The sequence below is a fragment of the Tamandua tetradactyla genome, chromosome 19 (genome assembly GCF_023851605.1).
Source record: "Tamandua tetradactyla isolate mTamTet1 chromosome 19, mTamTet1.pri, whole genome shotgun sequence".
In the NCBI taxonomy this organism is placed as follows: domain Eukaryota; kingdom Metazoa; phylum Chordata; class Mammalia; order Pilosa; family Myrmecophagidae; genus Tamandua; species Tamandua tetradactyla.
In genome coordinates, this window is record NC_135345.1 from 10,590,370 (window position 1) to 10,616,381 (window position 26,012).

A 26,012-nucleotide genomic window follows, 5' to 3' on the forward strand; every position below is an offset into this window, starting at 1 on the left:
CTCTTCCTCCCAGAGTAAGTATGCCCAGTTCTGCGGTTTAGCCAGCAGACTTCTTGCTGTTCATGTGGTACACTCTCCAACCTAGTTTCTATTGGTAATAAAGGCGGCACTGATTTCTAATCTGCCCTAATCTTTCTTGCATGGCCATGGAAGAGGGATGCCATTTTCTGAGGCCATTTTAAAACTTAAGAACTGATTAACTTCCCTGATCCTTTTCTTCCCTGACTGTGAAATAATTTATCTCGTGCCCACAATTAGCACCCATCCTGTGCTGTCTTGTTCTCTAATTGTTACCATGGCTATGCCCCTCCCCGACCTTCCCCCTCCCCTGCAGAAATTGTAAGTCTATTGTATTCATACTTAGATTTAAAAATAGAATGGCAAGTGAACTCCTTCAAAATAGACATTCAGGAGACATCAGTCACCCTGAAGGGCAGGCTCCCTGACCTGGTTGCTGGGGTTAAGATCCCAGCTCTGTTTTGTGAGTTCTGTGACTTCATGCAAGTCACTCGACCTCCGTTGCTAGCAGTGTAAAATGTAGAAAATAATAATGGCACTCTTCTCATGTTATTACCTGTGAAGTGCCTGGCACACAGGACACACTGAATGCTTGTGTGTTGTTATTATAAAAGACAATGAAACAAAAAAGACAACGAAATCAAATGGTACAGCCTTCCTTAGAACAAAAAAGTAAAGAAAAAAGAAAACTCGTTTTCTGAAGCATGCTGAATAACCCTTGGATTATAACTGTTTAAGGGAAGAGTTCTTCTCGTAGACAGAGGGAATCTGCCCCAGAAGCCACTGCTGCTGCTGGAAAAATTACAGCAGCAAAAGAGAGTTTTTAAAGAGCAAGGGTTTGAAGTCAGATGAACCTAAGTATGAGTCTTTGTCCTTCCAAGTCCATTCAACAGCTGGCCCATGGCCTCTTGAATAATCAAGAGTTGGAGGTGCTCCTTGTTCAGAGCTCATCATTCTCTTTGCTAGTGTGCCTACTCTTCTCCACTCACAGTGGTGGCATATTCTTCATTCCAGAGCTTTTAGGAAAGTCCCTGTCATTCCTCTCCTATCATTCCTCCTCGAGGTAGGCAGAGCAATGCCTCCCCCATAAAATTTCCTTGTCCTTATCCCTCAAACCAGGAATATGTTACTTGAGATGAAAGGGGCTTTGCAGATGTTGTTAAATGAAGGATCTTGAAATAAGGAGAATATCCTATACTGCCCAGGTGGACCCAATGTAGTCACAAAGAGAAAGAGGGAAGCCAGAGAGTCAGAGAAGGAATGAGATGGCAGATTCAGAGCTCAGCATCAGTGAGAGAGATGTGAAAACGTGAGGCCGCTCGCCTTGAAGATGGAAAAGGGGCCAGGAGCCAAGGAATGCAGGAGGTCTCTAGAAGCTGGAAAAGGCAAAGAAATATTGACCTGCAGAACTTCCAGAGGGAATGCAGCCTTGTGAACACCTTGATTTCTGCCTGGTGAAACCCTATTTAGGGCTTCTGACCTCCAGAGTTGTAAAAGAACAGTATCATTTTAGAGTTGTAAGAGAACAGTATCATTTTAAATTACTAAATTTGTGATCATTTGTTATGGCAACAGTAGAAAATTAAAACACCCTTTCCTTTCATCTTTGGGAAGAAGAAAATTAAAAGAATTTAAAGAGGTGACTAAGTGTTTGGGAACGGATTAGAATAACTTCTTTGTCTCTGAAATTGTGACATAAAAAATAGACCAAGTCTCTCAGGTTGGAATGATATGGGATGATTTTCTCCTGAAGATTTTCCTATTACATTTAAAAATAGTAGCTTGACAGGTTGTAAATATTTTTCATTGAGAGTAAGATGCCTTCAATTTTATGATGCATAATTATTTTGTATGCCACTAGAAACAAAACAAAATGCTGCCAATTAAACAGTGACACGTTTTTATGATAGTTCTGTGTGATGCATAAATTGACCATATCTGCCTCTCAATGCTTTGACATTTCTTACATCTATTCTGATAATTATGGTAATCTCTCCTGTTTTTGGTAGTATTGTTAGTTATGGGATAGGCCATCATTTAGCATACACCTCAGTTACAAAAAGTAGAGCAATTTTATCTCGTTGTGGTTATTCTTCCCAGGTCACATAAAGCTCATGATTGTTACTTTGCAAGGATATAAATATAAATTATTGTGATTATTGCTCCAAATAAGGGCATTGGCTTCATAAACCCATATTTATGCCTCCTAACACTGTTTCTATCTTTTTTGCATATACACTATCTCTTTGCTCCAATGCCAAATATTAATTTATTTGTTTTTTTTTGAGGGGGGAAGGAAGCTGCCTAAATGACAATAATGTTCATGATATGCATTTCAAATAATCTTAATAACCCAATTGAAGAGAAGTCAGTGTAGGTGTATTAGTTAGCTATTACTGCATAACAAGTTTCCCCCAAAATCAGCATCTTAAAGCAACAATTATTATCTCACAGTTTCTGATGTTGAGGAATCCAAGCACATTCAACTGGGTCTCTAGCAGCCTGCAATCAAAGTGTCCACCAGGATGCAGTCCTCTTGAGACTCATGTTGGGGAACAACTGCTTCTAAACTCACTCGCATGGCTGTTGGCAGGATTCAGTTCTTTGTCAGCTATTGGACGGAGGGCCTGAGATTATTGCTGGTCATTGACCAGAGACCTTTCTCAGTTCCTTGCTTTGTGGCCTCTCTATAGAGCAGTTTGTAACATGAAAACTGGTGGCACTGGCATGAGCATTGGAGAGAGCAGGAAAGAATAAAAAATGGAAGCCGTCTTTTGTTTTTTTTGGTAACTAATCTCAGAAGTTACATCCCAATTGTGTTTGCCTTATTCTGCATATTAAAGTAAGTCATGATGTCTTGGCTCCTTCAAGAAGAGACTCATGGGTCTGAATAGCAGAGATGAGGCTCCTGGGAGCCATTTTAGAGACCACCCCCACAGCAGGCACATTCACACATGAGCGGACAATGGCATCTATGTCACAATGGTTACTTGAGTGATAACTACAGGTGTTGCCATCAATTTTTTTGGGAGATATTCCTAATTTCCTAAATTTTAAAAACTGTGTCTTGTACTTAATGAAATACAGTATATTATTTCTTAAAATATTTGAAATAGCACTATGAAGTCACATTTTATAACATTCAACCTATAACTTTTACCTTACCTTTGCAGAAAAAAAGAAACTAAAATCACTGAATCAAAATTTGAGGCAGATTTCCTATGTATACCTATCACATATCTGCTTCTGTGCATGTGTATGTATAAATATGGGAATACTTGTGTGTAAGAAGACACATAAAACAGAAATTTGAGGCAGGCATTTATCCATTAACAAATCATTCAATCAGCCAACAGATGTGAACACAGTGTACTAGGCATCTGTACCAGCCCTCAAAATGTTTGCTGTATTTAGAAAAGCAAGATTATTATAAATCAAGAGTTAAGAGTATGAAGAGGGACAGATATCAGCTGCCTGGCCAGAAGGGAAGGTTTCACAAAGAGGGTGGGATTTGAGAAGTCATCTGTGAAGTATGGGCTTCATTTTAAAGAGGAGTACCAAATGGTAACAGTGGGAGAAGTGATCTTTATTTCCCATTGAGTCTACTGAAAGTATGGTGGGAGAAGAAAGCGTTTGCAGGGCAGACTGCTACATAAGAGAAGACACATGTTTTCAAAACTCCATATCCAGGTGTTCAAGGGTTAAGCTGAATTTTAAATGTTTATTTTGCATTTGTTTCATTTTAAAGTAATACTTGTTCATCATAGCTAATTGGACAAATCGCAAGAAAATTAGAAAGAAGAAGAAGGAAAAAACCAATAATTCCACTACCAAAGGCAATTTCTGTATTAATACTGAGTAAATAATTAGGTGATATAAAAATTGAAATTGAAATTGCCAGTTTGTCATTCTAGAGTATTTCTAAGTCTTTAATCTTTAAAGTAGTTTATATTTAGCTTTATTAAACATAGTACTTATTGTGTTCTTAGATTCTGAATTTCTTAGGAAGTTACAAGCAGAAACAGGATCATTCACTTAAAACAAATCAATTAATGTGCAATACTTGAATATTTACTTTCTGAAGAAATCAAATAAAAAAATCTTGGCTGATTTATGTCGAAGACATAAATTAAGAAGAGCAATGAATAGAACAACCCTCCCTTTATCTGGAATTAGGAATAAGAAAGTGGGTACAAGATGGACAGAAAGGTTTTTCTTTGTAGACCAGGGCAAAGTATAAACCATTGGTATTGTCCCAGAAAGTCCAGTATGTCTCCTTATAATCACCTATTCCCTCCCTCTTTCTTCAATGTCACCACAATCCTGACTTCTAGTGCTAAAGTTTAATTTGTGAATGTTAAAACTGTACTTAGATGGAACTATGCAGTATATTTTCATTTGTGTCTCAGTCCTTTTATTTAACATTATGTGTATGAGACTCATCCATTTTGTTGTTCATAGCTGAAGTTCAATTTTATGACTGAATAGCATTATATTGTACAAGTTGTCTTACTGGGAACGATATTTGGGTTGTTTCCAGACTTTTCAGACTATCCAAAATATGCTTTTAGAAACATTTTTGTGCATGTCTTTTGGTGAAGAAGTGCAAGTATTCATATTTGGTGTACTCTAGTCTTCATTTATGTGAGCATCTATGATAAATACCACACAATGGGTTGACTTAAATAAGGGGGATTAATTGACTCACAAATTTGATGCCAGAAGTCCAAATTCAAGGCATCAGCAAGTCGGTACCTTTGCCCCAAAGTCTTTAACATTCTGGCATTAGCTGCCAGTGACTGTTGGAGTTCCTTGACTTGTTTCCTTGCCTCATGTCATATGGTGATGTCCTCTTCTTTCTTTTATGGATTCCCTTTACTCCTAGCTTTGGACTTCTCTGCTTTCTCTCACTCTGGGTTACAAAACCTGAAGTAATCCAAATTAAGAACCAACTGCATTTAGTTGGGCCACACGTAAAGAAAACATCTTATTTACGATCTTATTTACGATGGGTTCACCCCCACAGGAATGTGGATTAAGATTGAGAACATGTCTAAATTGGGGTACATTCTTCAGTCTCCTATAACATAGGAGCAGGGTTGCTGCATCACGGATGTGCAAAAGCCCAACTTGAATGGTTAATGTTGAGCTGTTTTATAAAGAGATTGGACTGACTCACACCCCCAACAGTAGGGTGTGAGAATATTCTTTGCTCTGCTTCTTTGCTAGTGCTTGGTGGAGTCCAATCCATCTCTTTTTTTGTAGGCATTTTATTCAGTATGTAGCTGTGTATAATTTTGGTCTTAATTTGGATTTTTTCATGACAAATAAAGTTGAGTACTCTTCCTACATTTCATAACTATTTGGATATCCTTTTGCATGCAGGACCTATTTACGGTTTTAGCCCATTTTTCTGTTGGGCTGCTTGTCTTTTTCTCATTGATTTATAGAATGCCTTTATATATTTGGGGCAAGTTGCTTGGAATTTCTGAGCTTCAGCATATACATATATATATATAATGATAATAATAATAATACCTCATCAGGTTGTAAGGAGGATTATATGAGTTAATACATGTAAAAGCTTAGACATACACCTGACACATAGTGCCCAAGAAATATCAATAAATGTTAGCTCTTCTTATTATTAGCCATTGGCAGGTTGTAGAGCCAGAACCTGGGCCCAGCCTTTTAACTTTCATTCATCAGATCTCCCTTGAAAAACAGTGGTTTCTCATGCCTGGAAGGATTAAAATTCAACACGTTCACCTTTAATCAGAGGCCCCAGTGGTAGCTCAAAAGGATATGGTGCTGTCATTTTATTACCATTACTACTTTTTTTTCTTTCTTTTATTTTTGGTTTTTTCTTTTTGACCATCACTACTTTTAAAATATTTCAAATAATGCCTTCTCTTGTAAGAAGAACAAAACTGTTTCAAATTGAAAATTACAAAAGGAACATCCGTTCCCCCAGTCAGTGCATGGTGTACTTCACATTTGTCATGTTAATTCCAAAAGTTTTTAAAGAACGATTTTGCACCAGGAGGAACAAACATACAGACATAAAACCTCCCTGATCACAGAAATGAAATGAATAAAATGTATTAAAAATTAAAGAACATGAAATGTGAGCAATGAAGTGTTTTAAGCTAAGGGCCCACCCTTGCCTCATACAACCAAACCATTCCTCTGGCTCACCAGTCACACGTAGGGAAAAAGGGACAATTTTTGTCTTTTACACAACCAAGAATTGCATTGCTTCTGGTGGTCAAGGGAATAAGGATTGCTTATAAACAAACAACAAACAAGCTGTAATCAGCCTGTTTGTTTTTTGTTTTTTGTTTTTTTTTCTTTCTCCATCTGTGGAATTTTCACAGCTAGATTAAAAAAAAAAATATTTTAGGGGAAAAGAAACATGAGAAGTACCATATTTTAAGTCTTTGCAATAAAAAAATGACAGGCAAGCTTTCATTTCTATTTCTCACAGAGAGCAGTTACTAATGTCTTCCTTTTAGGTCCTTTAATTAAATTGTTCTCCTTTTTATTTTTTCTTTACTCACTCCCTTTCGTTCTGGATTAGGTTAGCTCTCCTTACTTGCAGTTTCTCAGCTGTTAAATTTTGTTTACCTCATTAAAATTTCAGTAGATTTTTGAACTTAATGAAAGTTTAACTGTTTACTTTTTCATCTCTCTCCCCAAGCAAGAAAACCATCCTACTTACAACAGAGTGACTTTTAGAAAAAGAAACTGACAGGTTCAAAATGGTCAAGAATGATCTTCTCCAATCTTGAAGCACCTTCTAAAGAGTTACCTCTCCCACAGAAGACGTTTTTGTTTCTTCTAGAGGAAAGAAACATTTTGTTCTCTCAACCCTCACAGCACTGAAATGATCTCTCTAAGGATATGGTAGAAGATGACGCTATTTGTTATTATCATTTGCTCTCTGCATTCCTAAAGAGAATTGGAACTACTTCCTATTGCTCTGTGACTTGCTGCCTACCCTGTGGCAAGAAGTACTTGCTTGTCCATTGATGCTGGACTTGGCCATGTGATATGCTTTGGACAATGGAATGTGAACAGATAACGTCATTAGCTATGTCTGAGACGCAGTTTTCAAAGGCATCGCAAGTTTCCGTCAGCTTTCTTGCTCTTCTCTTCTGCCTGGAGAACAGCCAGTCCCAAGTTCCTTCAGCTTGGTTCCCAGAATAAATAGTCATGGACACCCAACAACTGAGCTGAAACCTTCTCCATGTGACATAAGTAAGAAGTAAATGTCTGAGGACTTGGTTTGTTGGCTGCTTCAGCAAGGCTTACATTGGGACTTATCACTTCCAGTCATTCATTGAATTTATTTGTTTACTTGTTGTCTTTAAAATACATTCCTTGAAGGCAGGGAATGTATATTTTTCACTGGTTTTCTGCTTAGTTTGATCTTTGGCAGTCAGTAAAAACTAATAAATGTTGAATATGTGAATGACTCAGCGAAGACCTCTAATGACAAAGAATCATTCTCTATTGTGGCAGCTGTGTCTGTGGAAAACATTTTCTCATCTTCAGCACAAATCTTATTCTCCAGAATTCTCCATTATGGGTTTCAGTTCCTGGGGGCTCATATAAATCCATGTAATGCCTCCCTCACCCATATGATAATATCTAGCTTTTTGACAATAGTGGCAATATCCACTTTAGGATTTTATATCTATAGCTTAAATATTCCTAGTCCTTACACATTTTGCTATCTTTCATGGTTGCAACTTCCTGAACCTCCAGGGGTTTCTTGTTTGGAGATGCTCTCATTTATTCATGTCCTTCTTAGAATGTGAGATCTGGTATGAGCACCCTTCTCTGTGTGTGGTCAGATCAGGACAAAGTAAGGAAGGGTCATCTCCTCCCTCCACCTAGGCTCATTTTACTAAATTTAACACAGCCTACAATTGCCTTCACTATTCTTGGCAGCCATATCACACTGCTGACTCACACTGAATTAACCAAATCTCTTAAGTCTCATTCACAAGCTTTTATTACCAGGCTTTGTCTCAACTTGTGCAGTTGAAGACCCAAATGTAGATCCTAACAGTTTTCCTTGTTAAATCCCCCATCTCATTTCTTTTAGTTCAAAGTTCCTGAGTATTCAGGCAAAGGAAGCCTTTGATTCTGGGGAAAGGAAATTCAGGCAGTAGCCAGCACAAGAGATAAACCTCCTTGTCCCATCAACCCTGGCCTGACAAGAAGACCTCATTGCCCTGTCCACATTTATATGATGCAATCCATTGACAATGCTGAATTGCCATTGCTTATTTTTCATGGTAAACAGAAGAGTAGAATTGAGACTCAACACCAAGAAGAGGCTCTACCTATGTGGGGTGGACACACGCCTAGGTGACCTCTGTGATCTCACACCCTCACACCTTTGCATGAACCCCTCTCTTTGAGTGTGGGAGTGTCCTGTACCTTTCTTCTAACCAATAGAATGTGACAAAAGTGATGGGATATACATGATTGCCTATATATAATTATATTACATGAGAACGTAATGACTGCCTGGTGAGGAGACGTTCTTTTGGCTGGCTGCGAAGAAGTTTCCACGTTGTGAATTGCACTGTGGAAGAGGCCAAATGGCAAGGAACTGAGGGAAGCCTCCAGCTGACAGCCAATAAGAAACTGCATGTTGATGACCACCAGTGGGTTTGGAAGAGGGTCTTTCCCCAGTTAAACTTTGAGGTGAACCTGTAGCCCTGGCTGTCATCAGATTGAGACTTACAAAGCCAGGCCTGGACTCCTGATGCACAGACACTGTGAGATAAATGTGTGTTGCTTTAAGCTGCTACGTTTATTGTAGATTGTTAGTCAGTAATATAGAACTAATATATTATGCAATAGGTGATAGAAACCAAATTCATTTGGTAGCTATTGACATCATGAAACCAAGAAAACATATGTCCGTTGTCTCTTTCTGGAAGGTTGGATTGATTCAAAGAATGTTTGATGGTTCCATTACCAGCATTAATATCTGACCTCAGACAGTAAAGATTTCTCCTCGTTATTTGCCCACACTGACCTTCTGCTCTCTCATCTCCTGTAGTGGTCCCAGCATTCATCTCTTCCTACTTTTTAAAATTTATTTTGTCTGTATCCTTGTATGAATGGTTGTCCCCTGACCTTTTGGTCTCTTGCTTTGATTCTCCATTGGAGTAGAGTTCCCCAGTTTTGACCCTCCCATATTCTTAATGAGAAGACTTTCCATCTTGGCCCTGTGACATCCATTTTTCCAGGTTCAGCTTTCCCACACTTCCTGCTAGAGGAGAAGCATCTGATACTCTAGTCCCCTTAATGATGAAAAACTTCCAGCCAATAGCATGGACTTCAACATATTAATAAATGTTGTGATTTCAATGAAGTCATTTCAAGCCATTTTGTTATTTCTTTGGGGATCTTTTTCTTCTTTGAACCCGAGCCTTATCATCATTGTTGTCATATTCAAAAGTATGCACTTCTCATAAGTACAAGTGGACAGCTGAGATTTTCATTCAGAATCTGCCAATGCCCTTCTGTAAATGATCCCAGGCCATTGATGGTAGATGTTGAGAAAGTGTTTGATGACATGAGGCTTTTTTAAATCCAATTTATCATTTTATGGCTCAGAAGCTGGGTGCTGGGACTAAGGGAGAAGCCGATTGCTCTGCCTTTGTGTTTATGCCAGCCAAGGTATGTTTGTATGCAGTTGAGCTTGCCAAAGATAGAAAGGTCTCCTGGATTAGTCCTAATGTGCTTTACATATTATGTAGGTAGAGATAAGGAAGACAGGAGCATAGATATTATGCACCTACGTTGTCCTTTTAAAACAAAGGGAACTTTGAACTTTGATATTACCCCTTCCTTTAGATTTGACATTTTTGGTACAGGAAATTCTCCTCAGTGCATTACTGCCCTGGCAAAACATATCATGAACAAATTGTCATGCTGATGGATGGCCCCAGAATTATAGAAAGATCAGAAATGTGACTAAGCAAACTTCCAATTCAAATCACTAATTTTACCAACAGAAAAAAAAGAAACTCAAGGAACTTAAATGCCTGGATCAATCATGTGCAGTTAATTAATGGCAGGGTCCAGACTTGATTTCTGGCAAGGTAACCACAGTGTTCCCTGATCCATGCTAAAAAAAAGCCATAAAGAAGTTAGAGCCCAAGGAAGAAAGTCAATCACTATCAAATGCTTGGAAAAGAGGTGATTTCTAATACAGAAGGCTGAACTTGAGATGGCAGATACCAGATCCAAGGAGAATCTGTCTCCATCTCCTTGTCTAGACTTTGAGGAGTCCAAATAATAAGCAGGGATGCAAATAGCATCTGCTAAGTCAAAGGAAACCAGGACCTAGGAAGAGAAGGAGCCAGGCATGATCTCCTTTTCCCGGGGATTCCATGTGGATGGAGCAGGCTTCTTAGATGAAGTTTTGATATCACGGTGCTGTTTATTTATTTGTTTCTTTTCCCCAGTGTTAAGTAAAGGCCTATTGATTTTCATTGTTTTTAATTCCAGCTTCAACTTGGCTTTACAGTTGGGGAGTTAATGGAAAGGTCTTTTCTGTCTGAGCCAGAGCTGCCAGCACGGCGGTGGTAGTAGAAACTAGAGAGGGATGCAAAGCACAGGAGAGTCTAAGAAATCAGATCAAGAACTTCAGGATCCAGATGCTTCTTTCTCCAGAAGATTATCTTTCCAAGGTCAACCTCAGGGAAGAAGGATTTCATTTTTACTTTAAATCCTGTTAGGGCCTGGGCTAAAGACTGCTCCCCTCACCAATGCTCCTTGCTTTACCATACATTCCCATAACTCTTTCTTCTGTGGCCCGTAGCCCATTGTCTGAATAAGTTAGTCCATCCCACAGGAGTATAATCTTTCTCATGGCCAGGAGAGTATCTTATTTATATCACACCTTTCTCTATTCCCCCATGCAAAACAGCTAATAATGTAGATATAATAATAATAATATTATATAATATTAATAATAATAATAATAATAATGTCAAGAGATATTTGGTTAAAAGAAAAATAGCAGTGCAGTGAGATGTGGTGTGCAGCCTGAACATTTAGAGAGCCAGTGAATGAAATGGGATAGGGTGAAACGTGATTCCAATCTGTGCTCCCTACTTGACTTCCATGAAGTCACTAGGCTTCTCTGTGCCTCAGTTTCCCCATCTGTAAAGGGCAATATTAGTAGTACCTACTCAGTAGGTTGGTGTGAATATTAAGAGAATTGGTTAATATTGTCTGGTAATTATGAGCCCCCCTCCTTAAGGAAGATCTTGGGGAGATGGTGGTCTCCTGTGCTGAGGGTTCTGTGGTCCTACTTCTGTCCGCAAAGTGTCTTATCTGAATATGGCAGAGCCTTGCTCGATTTTCAAACCTGGCTCTGTCAACAATGTGCCCTTGTCCCTTCTCCCCTCACACACACAGCACAACCTCCCGCACATCCCAGCTGTCCCCTCCCTAACAGACAGGCATATGGCCCAAGGCTGTGATGTTTTGGGCTCAGTTTTCTAGTTTTGACTCCACCGTGGATCTCCTGAGGCTACACCTTAGAAATGTTATGTCTCTATGGATGTCCATGTCCCTTCAGCCCCTCAATTTTCTCTCTCTCCAAAGAGGAGCAAGATAACAATTGGGTCACTGAATCTACTTTAGCCACACTGAGGATTCCCGTTATTTCTTTATTTTTTTCTGATGCCCTGGACATCAGAATCTTGATCTCTGATATCTCAGGGACATAATTCCACATAGAAGATTCTCTGGCTCCAGCAGGTTTTTTTTGTTTGTTTGTTTTTGGTGGCGATGGGAGTGGGTCTCCCTTGGGGAAATGGCAAGTGATGGTTGCTAGGGCCAGGTCTGTAATGCGCTGAATCCCTGTGGGGACTGTGCTCCTTCTAGGCCAGAGGTTCTTCAAGGGTAGCCCAGGACCAGCCGCATCAGCATCTCCTGCAAACTTGTTATGAATGCAGAATCTTAGACTCCTCCCCAGATTGCTGTGTCAGAAACGTCGGTGTGCATCCAGGAGTCTACATCTTTACAAGACCTCCAGGGCTCACTCAGTTAGGAACCATCGCTCTACTACTTCAAGCCATCCTTTCCTGAGCTGATACTAGAGATGACTGGGGAAAATCCCTGCTAGCTGCCTATTAGGTACCTACCTCAGTTTAAGGGATTTTACGGTGGTGCTCCTCTAACCTCCATGATGACAAGAACCACAGGACAGAACTTATTAAAAACATCTCTGGATTCCATCCCTAAGCCTCTGAATCAGATTCCCCAGGGGTAGAGCCTGGGAAACTACATTTTAAACCAGTGCTGCAGGTGACTACTATCAATGATGTTTGAGACACTCTTCTAAAAGTTGTGTGGCTTAGTTTGCTGGGCTGCTATGACAAATACTACAACCTGGTTGGCTTAACAACAGGAATGTGTTGTCTCACAGTTTCAGAGGCTGAGCTGGAAGTCCAACATCAAAAGATCAGCAAGACCATGGTTTTTCACCCCAAAGTCTTTAGTATTTTGACATTGGCTTGCCTCAATCCTTAGGGTTCCTTGGCTTACACTTCTGCTTCGCTTTGTCTCCTGGTATTCTTGCTCACTTTGTGTCTGCTCTCCCAGTTTCTGCAGACTTCTAGCTTCTCTGGCTGGCTGTGTCTGAATTTCTTCTGCTTATAAAAGACTCCAATATTATGGATTAAGGCCCACCTTGACTCTGTTGGGTCACACCTAAATAGGATCTTAGAAGATTCCATTCACAAATAGGTCTGAACCTTAAGTAATGATACATCTTCACACAGTCCTGTTTACAAATGAGCTCATACATATAAGGGGAACGATGAGGATGAAGAACATGTCTTTTTTGGGGTACATAATTCAATCTACCACAGTGTTCTATGGTTCTCTGCTGGCTGTGTTTTTCTGCCATGTTGGACATGAATACTGAGGGATAAGAAAGTGTCAGGGAGACACATTATTCACAAACTGTTCTTTTGTTCTGGCTCATGAAGCAAACAACACACAGCTCTGCAAGTCCAGGCAGAAGCTGCCTAAAACATTTCTCCTGGAGTCTTCATGTGTCCTTGCAATTGTTCCCAGCCCTGCAAAGTTGCAGCCTGTCTTTCACCTTCACAGCCTTCATTTTCCAAACCTGAGTGATGCTAAAGGGAGGATAACTTTGCTACTATGAACTTAGCCATCTGCAGGTGTCCTTCTGATCGTTCTCCTGCCCAAGCATTCACACAAAGATTCTTTTGTCATTCTGCCACAATTTTCCCACCCAGCTTTCATTCATTCTCCAAATATCAGTTTCCCCCTCTGAGTAATGAGTTGTGTTCTGAGAAAGCTTTTACTACTTAGCAGTTTCCCATTGCTGTGAAATTGAAGTCTGAGACCCTAAATGTAGTTTTGTCCTGCCCACTCTTTACAATAAAGACTGACTGGGGCAAATTTAGGTGAAAAAAGGGGATTCACTGGGAAGGTTATCTGGGGCTCAAAGAATCCATAAGGAGCAGAAGGAACTGGACTTATCAATGGTTGACCACTAGGGACAAAGACCAGAGGTCACAACAGAGATGTGGGCTGAATTACCTATAACCAAAATGGCAAGGATGACCTTTCTTTTGTCATCCTTTCTTTTGCCAGGTTGTTACATCACTCCCCTCAATATGCGAACCTCAGAATTTATTGAGAACTGGCTAAACCCAATCTGTGTGCCCGGCTGCTGTTGACCCAGGAATGGGCAAGAAGAGCCAGTTTCCTTTTCTGTCTCTAATGAGAGCTGGGTGTTTCTCAGCAAGAATAAACCTGGTAGGGGACTCACCAAAGGGAGACTGGGAATAGCAGGAATTGGAGGTTGGTTCTCAAAAACTTAAAATCATGAGGGTCTCCTGTGTTAATGCTCCAGTCTTTGAAAATGTGCTATTTATAGAAAAATATAAGTTACTCAAGGCACAAAGTCCTTTCTGCAGATCCTATAACTAAAGCCTTTTTCTTCTCCCTTCCTCTCTATTCCTTTCTCTTTCTTGTTCTTTTTAATTTTTTTTTTTGGGGGGGAGGTGCATGGTCTGGGAATCGAACCCAGGTCTCCCGCATGGAAGGGGGGCATTCTACTACCGTATCACCCGTGCACCCTTTCACTTCTTTTAGTAGCAGCAATACCCCGGTGGTTAGTAGTAGCAGAGTTCTAGATACTTGTTGGGGAGAGAGGAAAAATGAGGCTCTGAACTATAGGAAAGGAAAGTGAAAGCAGATAGATGCATGGCAATTGCTGCATTAAACCAGCGAAGAGATGGTAATCTTCTTTTAAAGGTGATGGAGATCCTTCTCTATGCATTCCACAGCACATAGATGCCCATCTCATATAGGACCTTAGAGACTGAACAGCTTATAACATTTAACCCAGAAACTTTCCTATGGATATTCCTCTGTAAGAATATAATCCAAAATACAGGGGAAAAAGATTATTCAGCAACATGTTCATCGCAGCTTTATTTCTAACAACTTGAAAACTGGAGACAATCTAAATGGACTGAATATCTCTATGATATCTTTCCTTTGGCATTTAAACATTGAAAAATGTCTGTTAAAAAAGAAGTGAGAAAATCAGCAAAGGATTGTCTTTTGTCTAAAATATAATCACAATTATGTGGAATAAGTTAAAAGAATAAAAACCTACCAAGTGAGAAAACACAGGAGTTAGAGTCACAGCATTAGTTATAGGGATTGCTATTAAATGATAGAGTTATTAGTGGTTGGTTTAAAAATATTTTTGTCACCTTTTACTTTTCATTAATTTGCAAAATATTCATCTGAACATGCATATAACTTTTTACACCAAAATAAAAAAAAAAACTTTTTTAGCAAAAAAAAAAAGTTTTTCCTTAGCCTAGAACTCTTATGTGCCTAAAAGTTGACACTGAGGTCTTTTGAGATGACCCCTCTTTTGCTTAGGTCACCAATGACATCCGCATAACCAAATCCAATAGGCATGGTCTCTCCTCATTTTACTAAACCCTCCAGCAGTACTGAATGTACTTAATCAGTCTTTCTTGATGTTTGTTGGCTCCTTTCTGAGATACCATTTTTTTCCTAGGAAACTTCCTGCCTCTCTTGTCATTCTCGGCTCTTCTGCCTTCTTCTCAGTCTCATTTGCTCAGTCTTGCTCCTCTAGCCGGTTAGTCTTCCCTTTCCATCTATAACTTTGTTTTTTTTTTTTAACTTGGGTGATCCCTTAAAACCTGACACTTTCTCCGTTTATATCTCCAACTCTTATCCTCCTGTGATTGCCAGTCTAGCTATTTCTTTGATATCTCTGCTTGGATATGTCACAGATATTTTTAATTTATATCCAAAATGGAATTCTTGGTCTTTTACTCTGACAAAGATTTAGAATGAGGGTCGATGTGTAAATTAGTATACTAAATCTTATGCAAATGTAATTTTCTTATTTTGTATATTTAAAAATGAATTAAAAGTAGTTCCACTATTTTCTTCCTGAACTCCAATGGGCCATCTGTTACCCCTTGTGGTATATAAAACCTCTCTTCAACGACCGTTGTGTCTTCATTTGCATTAAGTAAAAATCTGGATGATTTCCTTCTCTGGGCAAACTGATTTTGATGCTTTTAAAATAAAAGAGAGAGGCGGTGCAACGGTGGATCTCAGCAGGCAGAATTCTTGCCTGCCATGCCGGAGACCTGCCCATGCCAAAAACTAAAAAAAATAATAAAAGGGAGTATGATAGAAATTTCAGTTCTCAAAGAGACTTGACCAATAAAAGGATTTTCTACTTTCACTTTATTTTATAATGAATGCAATATTAAGCAGCTTTTAGATCATATCCACATTCAGCCCCAGCCTCTGCTCATGAGACTTTGTTTTGTAAGGTCCCAGATAGCCTGGACACTGCCCAGTGGCTCCCACATTATTATTTATATGGAGAAAAATACAAAGTTTTGACCACAACCAGTGACTACTTCAGAGTATTTTAGAGGCAAAAGAAGTTGGTTCTAATGAGAAACACATGTAACTCTATTGCCTCATTGTAGTAGATCCAATAGTTCTATATTTTTTAGTTGCAAAATGAACAACAGGATAGCATACCTTTGGCCAGATACCTGTTACAGGAACTTGGTGACATACCTGTCCACATTCTAGCCTTATGTCTTGTGCCCTAAGGGATAGCTGCAATTTCTAGATATATGCATTTCTTTCATGTTTCTTTGTTGTTCAAAAGAGAAAGGGAAATTAGTTACTTGATGGCTAGGCCAGCTTTGGGGTTATAAAATGGAATCTGACCAAGAGCCTTTTAGACTCTTGCTACTTTAAATGTGGGGCACAAACCAGTAACATTGGCGCCACGTGGAGGTTTATTAGAAATGCAGAATCTCGGTTGCTGCCTCTGACCTACTGAATCAGGCGTACATCTTAACAAGATCTCCAGGCAATTTGTTTGTAAAATAAACTTTGAGAAGCACTGCTCTAGAACTGTAAATATTTGGGCCTCTTCAGATCTAGCTTTCTGTTTCTATCATTAATACAAATTCTTTTTAGAGTAATACTAGCTATTCAGCTTTTGCTTAGCATTTTTTATTTAGTAACAATAAACGGTAAGTTCAGAAACCATTTCTTGACTTTAGCAATGAGACTGCAACCTATTCAAAATTGGGTAAAAGGTTTGAGCAGATATTTCACTGAAAAAAATGTACAATGGCAAGTGAGCCCGTGAAAAGATACACAACATCATTAGTCATTAGGGGAATGCAAGTTAAACCATGAAGGGATATCACTACATACTTTTTAGAATTGTTAAAACCTTAATAATAACACCTGAAAATATTAAGTGGTGGTTAGGTTGCTGACCAGATAGTCCTCTCATCCATTGCTGGTGTGACTATAATATGGTACAGTCACATTGGAACAAAAAGTTTGTCAATTTCTCATAAATTTAAGTATCACTTCTCATATAATTCAGCAATTCTCCTCTTAGGTTTTAACCCAAGTAGAGTGAAGCCTTATGTCATACAAAAGCCTGTATGTAAATGTTTATAATGATATAATTGTTTAATTGCCAAAAGAAAACAGTGTAACAACCCAAATGTCCTTCAACTGATGGGTGGATAAAAAAAGTCTGTTTCATCCAAATACTACAGGGTCAAATAAAAGAGCAAATCAATAAAACCTGCAACAATGTGGATGAATCTAAAACACATAAGACATTACGCTAAATGAAAGAAGCCACGCTTCCATTTACATGACATTCTGAAAAGAGAAAGCTAGAGGAATCAAGAGCTGATAGTGGTTGCCAGGGGTTCAGGGTAGGTGGCCTGTGTGATTATAAAGAGACAGCATGAGAGAATGTTGTGCTTCAACCAGAGCAGTTCAGTATTCTGACAGTGGTGGTGATTACGCTACTCTAGCTATTTGTCAATGCTCGTTGAACTATCCATCAAATAAGTGAATTTTGTGGTATGTAAATTAAAAAAAATAAATTTATGAAAATAATTTACCGATTGCAATGCATACTCTTCACTTTTCAGCCATGCCAAGGAAACAAAGGCTTAACAAAAGGCAGCTCACACGATGGTAGCTTCATGTTGTCACATGAAGGCAATTGTGACGGAGAGACTTTGTGGCCCTTCCTTCCTTACCATTTCTCCAAACACATTGCTGCTGAACAATGTAGACGACTTCCTCTGTTTCCATCCTCCCCTTTTGATCACTTGCCCTTTTCTGAGCTGTGTTATCCTCCCTCTAAATAAGGTATGACCCATAAAACACAAGAGGAAAATGAAAGCTTAATAATTTGCATACTGTAATTACACTGCTGTATCATAAGCTTTCTTTCTTTGGTTATCTTGGAATGGAAACAAAGGTGTGCCTCTAATTTAGAGTTTGGAGTGTTATCCCTGGGAAATGGAATGCATAAAATAGGTCAGGAAGGCTTGCGTATATTACCACCGAAATGCAGCCTTGTGCTACACTGTTGAGGAGCAGTGCTTTGGCGTCATCACCCTGTATGGACTGGCCTTTTATCTCAGGTAAGGGGGACCTTTCATGCTGGATCTCTTTCAGACAGGTGTGCAGGAAAGATGAGAGTCTGGCCCATGGGTGAATGATTGCCTCTCACCCATGGAATTCATTTCCATATTTGAAATGCTGCACATGCTGGCAGTTAGAGCACTGTCCTGGAAATTCTGGATACATGGACTTTTAAGGACTTTGCTGCCTACACTTGGGTGAACTCCTTTACAAGCTGTTGCCCGAATTAATCCAATCATTATCATGATTGGTAATTTATAATAAAAATGAAGACAATTTATACATGGTTTAAGTGTAAAGTGCTTTCCCAAAGTTTAACCCTTTTGATATTCAAATTTGGATGGGAAAATAATGGTTTAGTGAGGTTGAGTGCTTGTTTTTGAAGTACTTGCAGAACTCTTAGCTCCCTTGTCCTTTCCTCCGCATTCACCCTACGAAGACCTTTAAGCAGATGAAACATATTTGATCGTGGCTTTAATTCATTCCTGAAATATGGAATTTGAGGGTTGGCCCTTTCTCATTTTAACTTTTAAAACATGCACTCTAGACTACTTAAGTCAGGTCCAGAGAAGAGAAGAGAGCAGATAAATGCTGATTAATCTGTAAATTAGGTCCTTATTGGTTTATAAAATAGAACTGTATGGGACCTGCATGTGTCAATGTCACAACATGTATATAAGGTGCTGATTTGCTTCATAGATATACTGACAGTTGAGGGAGCAGATATAGAGGCAATGTATGAGGTGCTTTGGATTATTTAGGCTCAATGAACTTATTATTGAGTGATGTTCGATGAGGTATTAAAAAGTGTAAAAATAAGTTGATGGGTTAGAATCTAAGTTAGGCATGTTTAAGTGGAAATAAAACAAGCAAATTTATTAATGTTAGAGATAATTCAAAATTTCATTATGAACTCCATGACCTTTCCTATATATATAATTCATTTCTGTTCCCAGATTGGTCTAGCAGTGGTGTTCTCCTGTCCCCCAGAATTCAGATGGAAAGTGCTGGCATAGAAACTGAGCAGCAGCCATGTCTCATTCTCCAATACTAGTTAGCCAAGGATCCTCGGGGATAACTGACTCCAGACTGGAAATTGTTTGGTTTGTTGAAGCTGCCACGATGCAATATACCAGAAACAAATTGGCTTTCACAAAGAGGATTTGTTACAAGTTACAACTCTAAGGCCACGAAAATGTCCAAATTAAAGCACCCCCAAGAGGATACCTTCTCTTAGGAAAGACAGTGAGCACATGAGATTTCTCTGTTCTGAGAAGGCACGTGGTGAAGTCTGCTGTCCTCGCCCAGTTTCTGGTTTCAAAATGGCTCTCTCAACTCCTGTGGGTAATTTTGCCTCTCCCTGGGGGCTTTTTCATTCTTAGCTTCTCTCCCAAAAGGGCTCCAGGAAATGATTAAGACCCACCTTGAATAGGGTGGGTTGTATCTCCATGGAAACAACCTAAATAATAGTTTCCCCCCACAATAGGTCTACCCCCACAAAAATGGATTAGAAGAACACGGCTTTTCTAAGGTACATAACAGATTCAAACCAGCACAGAGATAGAGAAGTAATCAGATGGATTGTGAGCTACAGTGCCTGTCAGAAAACAAGGAAGCTATTAAAAAGTCCATGGTGTAACCGAAAGGGAAATTGAGATAACTTAAAAAGACTCCCGTTAATTAAGATACAACAATTTGAGCATCCAAAAGAGAATATTAGCTACAGCTGATAGGAATGAATTAAGTCTATTACAACAACAACCAAAACACAAGACATTCAAAGAAGAAATGAGTTTGTTAAAATGTATAAGGTAATGATAAAAAAAAACAATCAATGAAAATACAATATTCTGTTTTTCTAAGTACATCCTTCTAAGTTTTAATGTGCATTTTTTTACCTGTATGCATAATAGGGAGTGATAGTTAAAATGGTCCTGAAAAGAGGTAGGAATTGCACAAAGAGAAGGAAGGGCTCACCAACTCAAGAGCCCACGGACAGGAAACAAGTGGGAAAACAATTTCTACGAGTTGCCACATAATATATATTCAAAATTCAGAAAGAAGACCTGACAGCTCAACACAGACACTTATCCCCTAGCAAATGAAAACTGGATGTTTCAACGAATTTTACTGAGATTCAAAAATTGTGTAAATTGCTAACTTTCAAATTGAAGCAAAACATCCCATGACTCAAATGTACTCAAGGAAGAGAGCAAAGGCACCAAGTTGCAAGAAAATGCATTGTGTCAATTCTTGTGGATGCAATAAGTGGAAATTGTTTCTAAGAGGAACCCAGGTTGGAAATATTTGCTTGGGTTTGACTCACTGCTTAATTTCCAACTGGGTCCATTGTTCTGATAAATAATAAAATTGATTGATAATCTAAAAATCTCAGCTAATCTGAGGTAATATTCTTTTCCTTTCAGTTTTTTTTTTTTGCTAGATTGCTGTAACTCAGCAGATTTTAATCTATTGACATACATAAAAAATAAATGAATTAAACCTGTAGGTGCAATACTTTTTCTAATAGGCTGAATATAAATATAACAATACATTTTATAATTGTAATTGTTTGTAAATCTTTTGTCTGATTTTAGGTGTTTGAAGCCCTTAAGGAAAGATGCTATATTAGGCTTGTGCCTTTACTGGTAAGTATGAACAATCTGACTAAGATTTGTAATTAACTTCTTTTTTTTTTGCATGGGTAGGCTCTGGGAATCGAACCCGGGTCTCAGGCAGGAGAGAATTCTGCCACCAAGCCACCGTCGCACGGCTCTGTAATTAACTTTTAAATGCATAAGATTTAAAAATTTATGTCGATTGATTATATGGATTTATGTTTAAATGTTCAGAGAATTTTCACTTAATCTGCTTATAAGTGTAATAATACTAATCTTTAAAGTAAAAGCAAGTACTAAATTTGGTTTATTACATACACAAAATGCCCTCAGAAGTAAACCTCTTTAGCAAGACTTTAAATGGGATTTGATGTCAGCAGTCCTCAGCCCAGAGGGGAAGTGAGGGAGATTTTCACTCAAATATATATTGACTTAATTCTTTTGCAAGAAAATGATCAGGATGGTAAATGAACCCTGATTTTACCACATTGGGGCAAAAGATACCTGTGGTGTTGCTATACCTCTCAAAGAGGTGATGTGTCTTTATTTCCTAAGGCTGCTGTGTGTCTTTGTTTCCTAAGGCTGCTGTGACAAACTACCACAAACTTGATGGCTTAACCCAACAGAAATACATCATCTCAATGTTCTGGAGGCTGAAGCTCAAAATCAAGGTGTCTGAAGTAACATGTCCCCTCTGAGAACTATAGGGAAGAATCTTTCATGCCTCTCCCCAACTTCTGGTGTTTCCCAGCAATCTTTGGTGCTTTTTGCTTGCAGTTGCATCACTCCAGTATCTTCCTACATGTCCACAGGGACTTCATGTCTTCATCTTCATGTGGTGTTTAAGCTTCCCGGTCTGTTCCAGCAAATACCATGAAATAGGTTGTCATAAACAATGGGAATTTATTAGCTTACATGAAATTATTGAGACCAGGAAAATATACAGATTACAGCATCAACAAGGCAATACTTTCTTCCTGAAGACTGGCTGCAGGAGATCCTTGGCTCCTCTGTCATGTAGCAAGGCATATGCGGTGTCTGCTTGCCTCTCCCTTTTCTGCCAGGTTTCATTGCTTTTGTGTGTGTCTCTCTCTCTAGATACATTCTGTTTATAAAGGACACCAGTAGCAGGATTAAGTCCCATTCTGGTAAAGTGGGTCATACCTTACCTGGAAGTAGCCTCATCAAAAGAACCTACTAACAATGAGTTTAAACCCACAGGAATGAATTAGATTTAAGAACATGTTTTTCTGGAATATGTATAACGTCAAACCAATATACATGGCATTCTATTCTCCATGTCAGTTTGTCTGAGTTCAAATTTTCCTTTCTTACAAGGACAAAAGTCATATTGGAATAGGGCCCATCCTAACCTAGTTTGACCTGATTTTAACCAGTCACAGCTTCAAAGACCCTATTTTCAAATGAGGTCACATTTGTAGGACTAGGGGTCAAGACATGAACATGTTTTTTGAGGGATGCAATTCAACTCATAATGTAGAGATTGCAGAAGATAATTTGCTACCAAGTACCTATAAACACTTACTGATCTCCACTGGCTCCCTTTGTATGCCAGATTTTCTTACATCCTTACTTTTGAGTGCATTGAATCTCCCTCTTTTATTACTCTCTACTCAGAGATGAGCAAAACATGGGTCCATCTTCCATGAAGATCCTCATAGCATAGGCATAACATATCCCTGCCCAAGAGCTTTCGATTGATGAGAAAATTGATTCAAAACATTTAACTGATTAAAAGGGTTTCATGATTCAGGCTATTTGTAGGATATCCCAGTACTATATGCATTTGAAAATAGGGCTATAACAGAGGCTAATGCTTAACCCAATTTAATTATCTGAGTGAGAGATATAAATCAGATGCACTTTATTAAATAATTCCATGTATCTATGACTGTGCTATATCAAAGGTCCCTGACTTTAGTCATGGGGTCTCCATTTACAAATCTACTGCACATGAGAAACCTTAATCCATACAAATTAAAACCAATTGCTACCATCTTTTTGATATTTACTTTGAGTTGTTATTTAGTGTTTTGCATGCAGCAATACAATGAATTCTCCATATAAACAATGGTGTAGGTACTATTTTCCCAAAGATGACAATCAGGTACCCAAAAGTGCAAAAGTATTTCTTATAATCATAGCTGAATCGATTGAAATTCAAATTCTGACCTTACAGGTTGTAAACATAATGTGCTTTTCACTGAGCTACACTATTTCTTTACTCCTGGAATCTCAGTCTCTGACTTGTGAAATGGACATCATGATGCCAACCCATCAAAACTTTTGAGATTCAGTGATACTTATATGAAGAGAAGGTACGTCTGTTTAAGTGATGAGACCCATGGTGGCTAAGCATTCTTGATCTTCTTCCAAACTTTCAGTTTTGGATTAAATTAGATATATAGTTGCATCTGCATTTTATATTTGCATACCTATGTATTCTGGAGTCTAGATTGTCTCTCTCTTAGTCTATATAACGCACACTGAGGATGGTTGGTGATGTGGGTAACCTCTTCCCCTTCAACTTATACGAGGTCAGGGTCTAAGTTTGTCAATGTTCATAGCAGGGTTGCTGAAGTAAGTGAATAAAATTATAGGCTGTCCAGTTAAATTGACTGTCAGATAAACAACTTTTTTTATAAATATGTCCTATGCAATGTTTGGCTGCTACTTTTGGGGCATACTTATGTAACACAAATATCTTGTTAATCTAAAACCCAAATTTAACTAGGCATCATGTACTTTATCTGTCAACCCTAAGTGTAAGTCTGGGACTAGAATTGGCAGTTCTTGCTAGGGTCAGGCCCTTCCTAGGCAGGAAACAGACAAGTCAGCAATTAAAAGTCCAGTAGCAGAGTTTAAGGCAGACACTGAGGATCAGTCTCAAAGGTGAAAAATAAGAAAAGACAGGTACAAGGGACTAGTTTAAACATCTCCAAGCCTGTAGAGGACTTTGCCTTCTTGCAAGAGGACAGTTTGCTCTCCCACCTAATGTTGACTTAAGTTTCCTTTACACTTAGAGAAACAAGCAATTTTCCTGCTCACCTAAAATTCGGGAAATTTTAGGTTGACATCAATTTGACTTATTTTTCTCTATGGGATCAAATTCGATACACTAAGTTTAAAATTTATAACTGTTGATGTAATTAATATAATAATTTATAATGCATTAAATTTAGTATAATACAATTAAATGTACAAAAAAATAAAATAAAGCTTCTTTGTTTTCCTATTTCATATCTAGTTTTCCTCACCAAATACCAAACCACAAGATCGTGAAGAAGAATCAAAAGTTAGTCAACCTGGCAAAATGAGTCCTATTCAATAATTTAAGTTGTCTTTTTGGACTAATATATCCCCCTAGAATTACCTGTTCAATCTTTCATACGCTTTCATTCCTTTGTTTCTCTCCAAGACAGGGAAAATGGGGAAGGGGCCTCATAGATCCATTCAAGGCTTTTTGGATCTTCTCTGGTATCAACTGATGACCAACTAACCTGGGTCTGCCTCCTCTACCGAAGACTGCTCCATCTTACCTGGACCACACGTGAATCTCCATAAGTGAAGTTCAAAGTCCCGGTTTTTTCTAATGAGGTACCAAAGTCCGTACACACTGCAGTTTCCTTCTAGTCATGATTCTCGACCTATGCTGGACCACCAACCCTCTCAGCAGTATCTCACCCCTCTTCAGTGCAGTTGGGAACATACAGACCTCTGAAAGCCAATCTTGTAATCCAGACATGCTGCCCTGGACCCCTTCTCCATCCTCCTTCTTCCATAGATGCTGCAACAGCACTTCTACTGGAGCTGGATGTGGCAACATGGAGTGTTTTTCTTGTGTGTTGGCAGCCTCTGAAGCTTTGCCTGGATAAGCATGAGTTTCTTGGTGCTCTGAGTTTCCCCCCAAACTTTTTGAATGTTTTAAAGCTCTTACACTTGCTCAGGCTGAGCCCCAAAGTGCACAGAAGGGGACCCCGTTATCTCAATCCTTCAATCTATTTCTGTCACTAATCTCTTTTTGAAATCTGTTGGGGCCAACAGATCCATTTTAACCTTTTTTCTACTATAGCCATGTGAAAATAGGCTGGCCTTGGCCCTTGATCTCAGTGGAACCCGCAGAAATCCGGAATGGAAATTCAAAGTTCTGTTCCTTTTAACGAGCCCTGGGTTTCATACTATCAACTTTGCCCCGGGGAGTCTGTGTTAGAAATCAAAGTCCATCAACAATCTTTTTTCCAGGAAGGGCTCCTGGCCTTCTTTCCTGGAGTAATAAACTTCACAGTCCAGTCTTGGGGGAAGAAGGCTGCAAAGGGAGGTTATTCAGGGGCAAATGACACTTTGTTCCCTCTTTCATACTCCTCCCTACAGGGCTCTGTAGGATGAAAAGACTCCATTTTCTGCCACCCGCTCAGCTGCTCTGTGCTCCAGCATTCCCTGATTTTTCTCCTTAAATGCCTCTTGCCTGGGTGCCTTTGGGCTTTCATTCCTCTTGACATGGACACTTTTCCTTTTCTTCTTCACACTTGTGCTGTTGGGCATTGAATCAAGTCTTCCAGAAAGACTTGTTCAAGTACTAACCCCTGGTCCTGAGGGTGTGAGTCCATTTGTGAATAGGACCTTTGAAGAAGTTATTAGTTAGGATGTAGAATCCCTTGGGACTAGGAATCTTCAAGATACCTTGTAGATGAGGTCAAAGTGAATCAGGGTGGGCTTAATCCACATGGCTGAAGTGCTTATAAGCAAAGCAAACTGGACACAGAAACCAGAAGTCAGTAGAAGCCAGAAGAAGTCAGAGAATGAGGTAGATCACCATGTGATGAAGGCCAAGGAACCTCTCAACATTGAGGCAAGCCAGCACCAGACTGTTAAGGCTCTCGGAGAAAGCACAGCCTTTCGAGACCTTGTGTCTAGATATCTAGCCTCCAAAACCACGTGGCAACAAATTCCTTTTGTTTAAGCCAACCCATTGTATTATCAATTATAGTGGCCTGGTAAACAAAGACATGTGCTTTCTCAACCTTCAGATTACTGCTCTAATTGCCTCCTCCAGGAAGTCGCCCTGAGTATCATCTGTAATTCTCTTGTTGATTTCTTTCTTTACTTCTATTTATTGTTTGTTTCCCCTCCATCTATAATTTCCCTGATGACAAGCCTCTTTTAGTTTGGTTCATTTTTGCATCTTCAATGCTGAGCACACAGTTGGCACTCAGTAAATACTTCCTGAAAGAATGAAAGTTATTCCATTCATCTTCTCCCACAGCCATAAATGAGAGGTCTACTATAATG

The 26,012-nt window shown here is 39.0% G+C and overlaps 1 protein-coding gene and 1 long non-coding RNA gene across 5 annotated transcripts in view; one reads left to right on the forward strand and one right to left on the reverse strand.

The window, feature by feature from the left end:
- Window positions 1–2,966, reverse strand: part of HS3ST1 (heparan sulfate-glucosamine 3-sulfotransferase 1) — a 38,738-nt gene extending 35,772 nt beyond the window's left edge. For all 4 annotated transcript variants that reach the window (XM_077136406.1, XM_077136402.1, XM_077136403.1 and 1 more), the window contains exon 1: window positions 2,471–2,966. The gene's annotated coding sequence lies outside the window, so the exon portion shown is untranslated. The remainder of the gene's footprint in view (window positions 1–2,470) is intronic.
- LOC143663032 (uncharacterized) lies at window positions 1,237–24,300 on the forward strand. Its single transcript, XR_013165715.1, has 4 exons — window positions 1,237–1,508; window positions 20,682–20,732; window positions 22,903–23,041; window positions 24,142–24,300. It is a non-coding gene; the product is annotated as an uncharacterized LOC143663032 (long non-coding RNA).
- The last annotated feature ends 1,712 nt before the right edge of the window (window positions 24,301–26,012 follow it).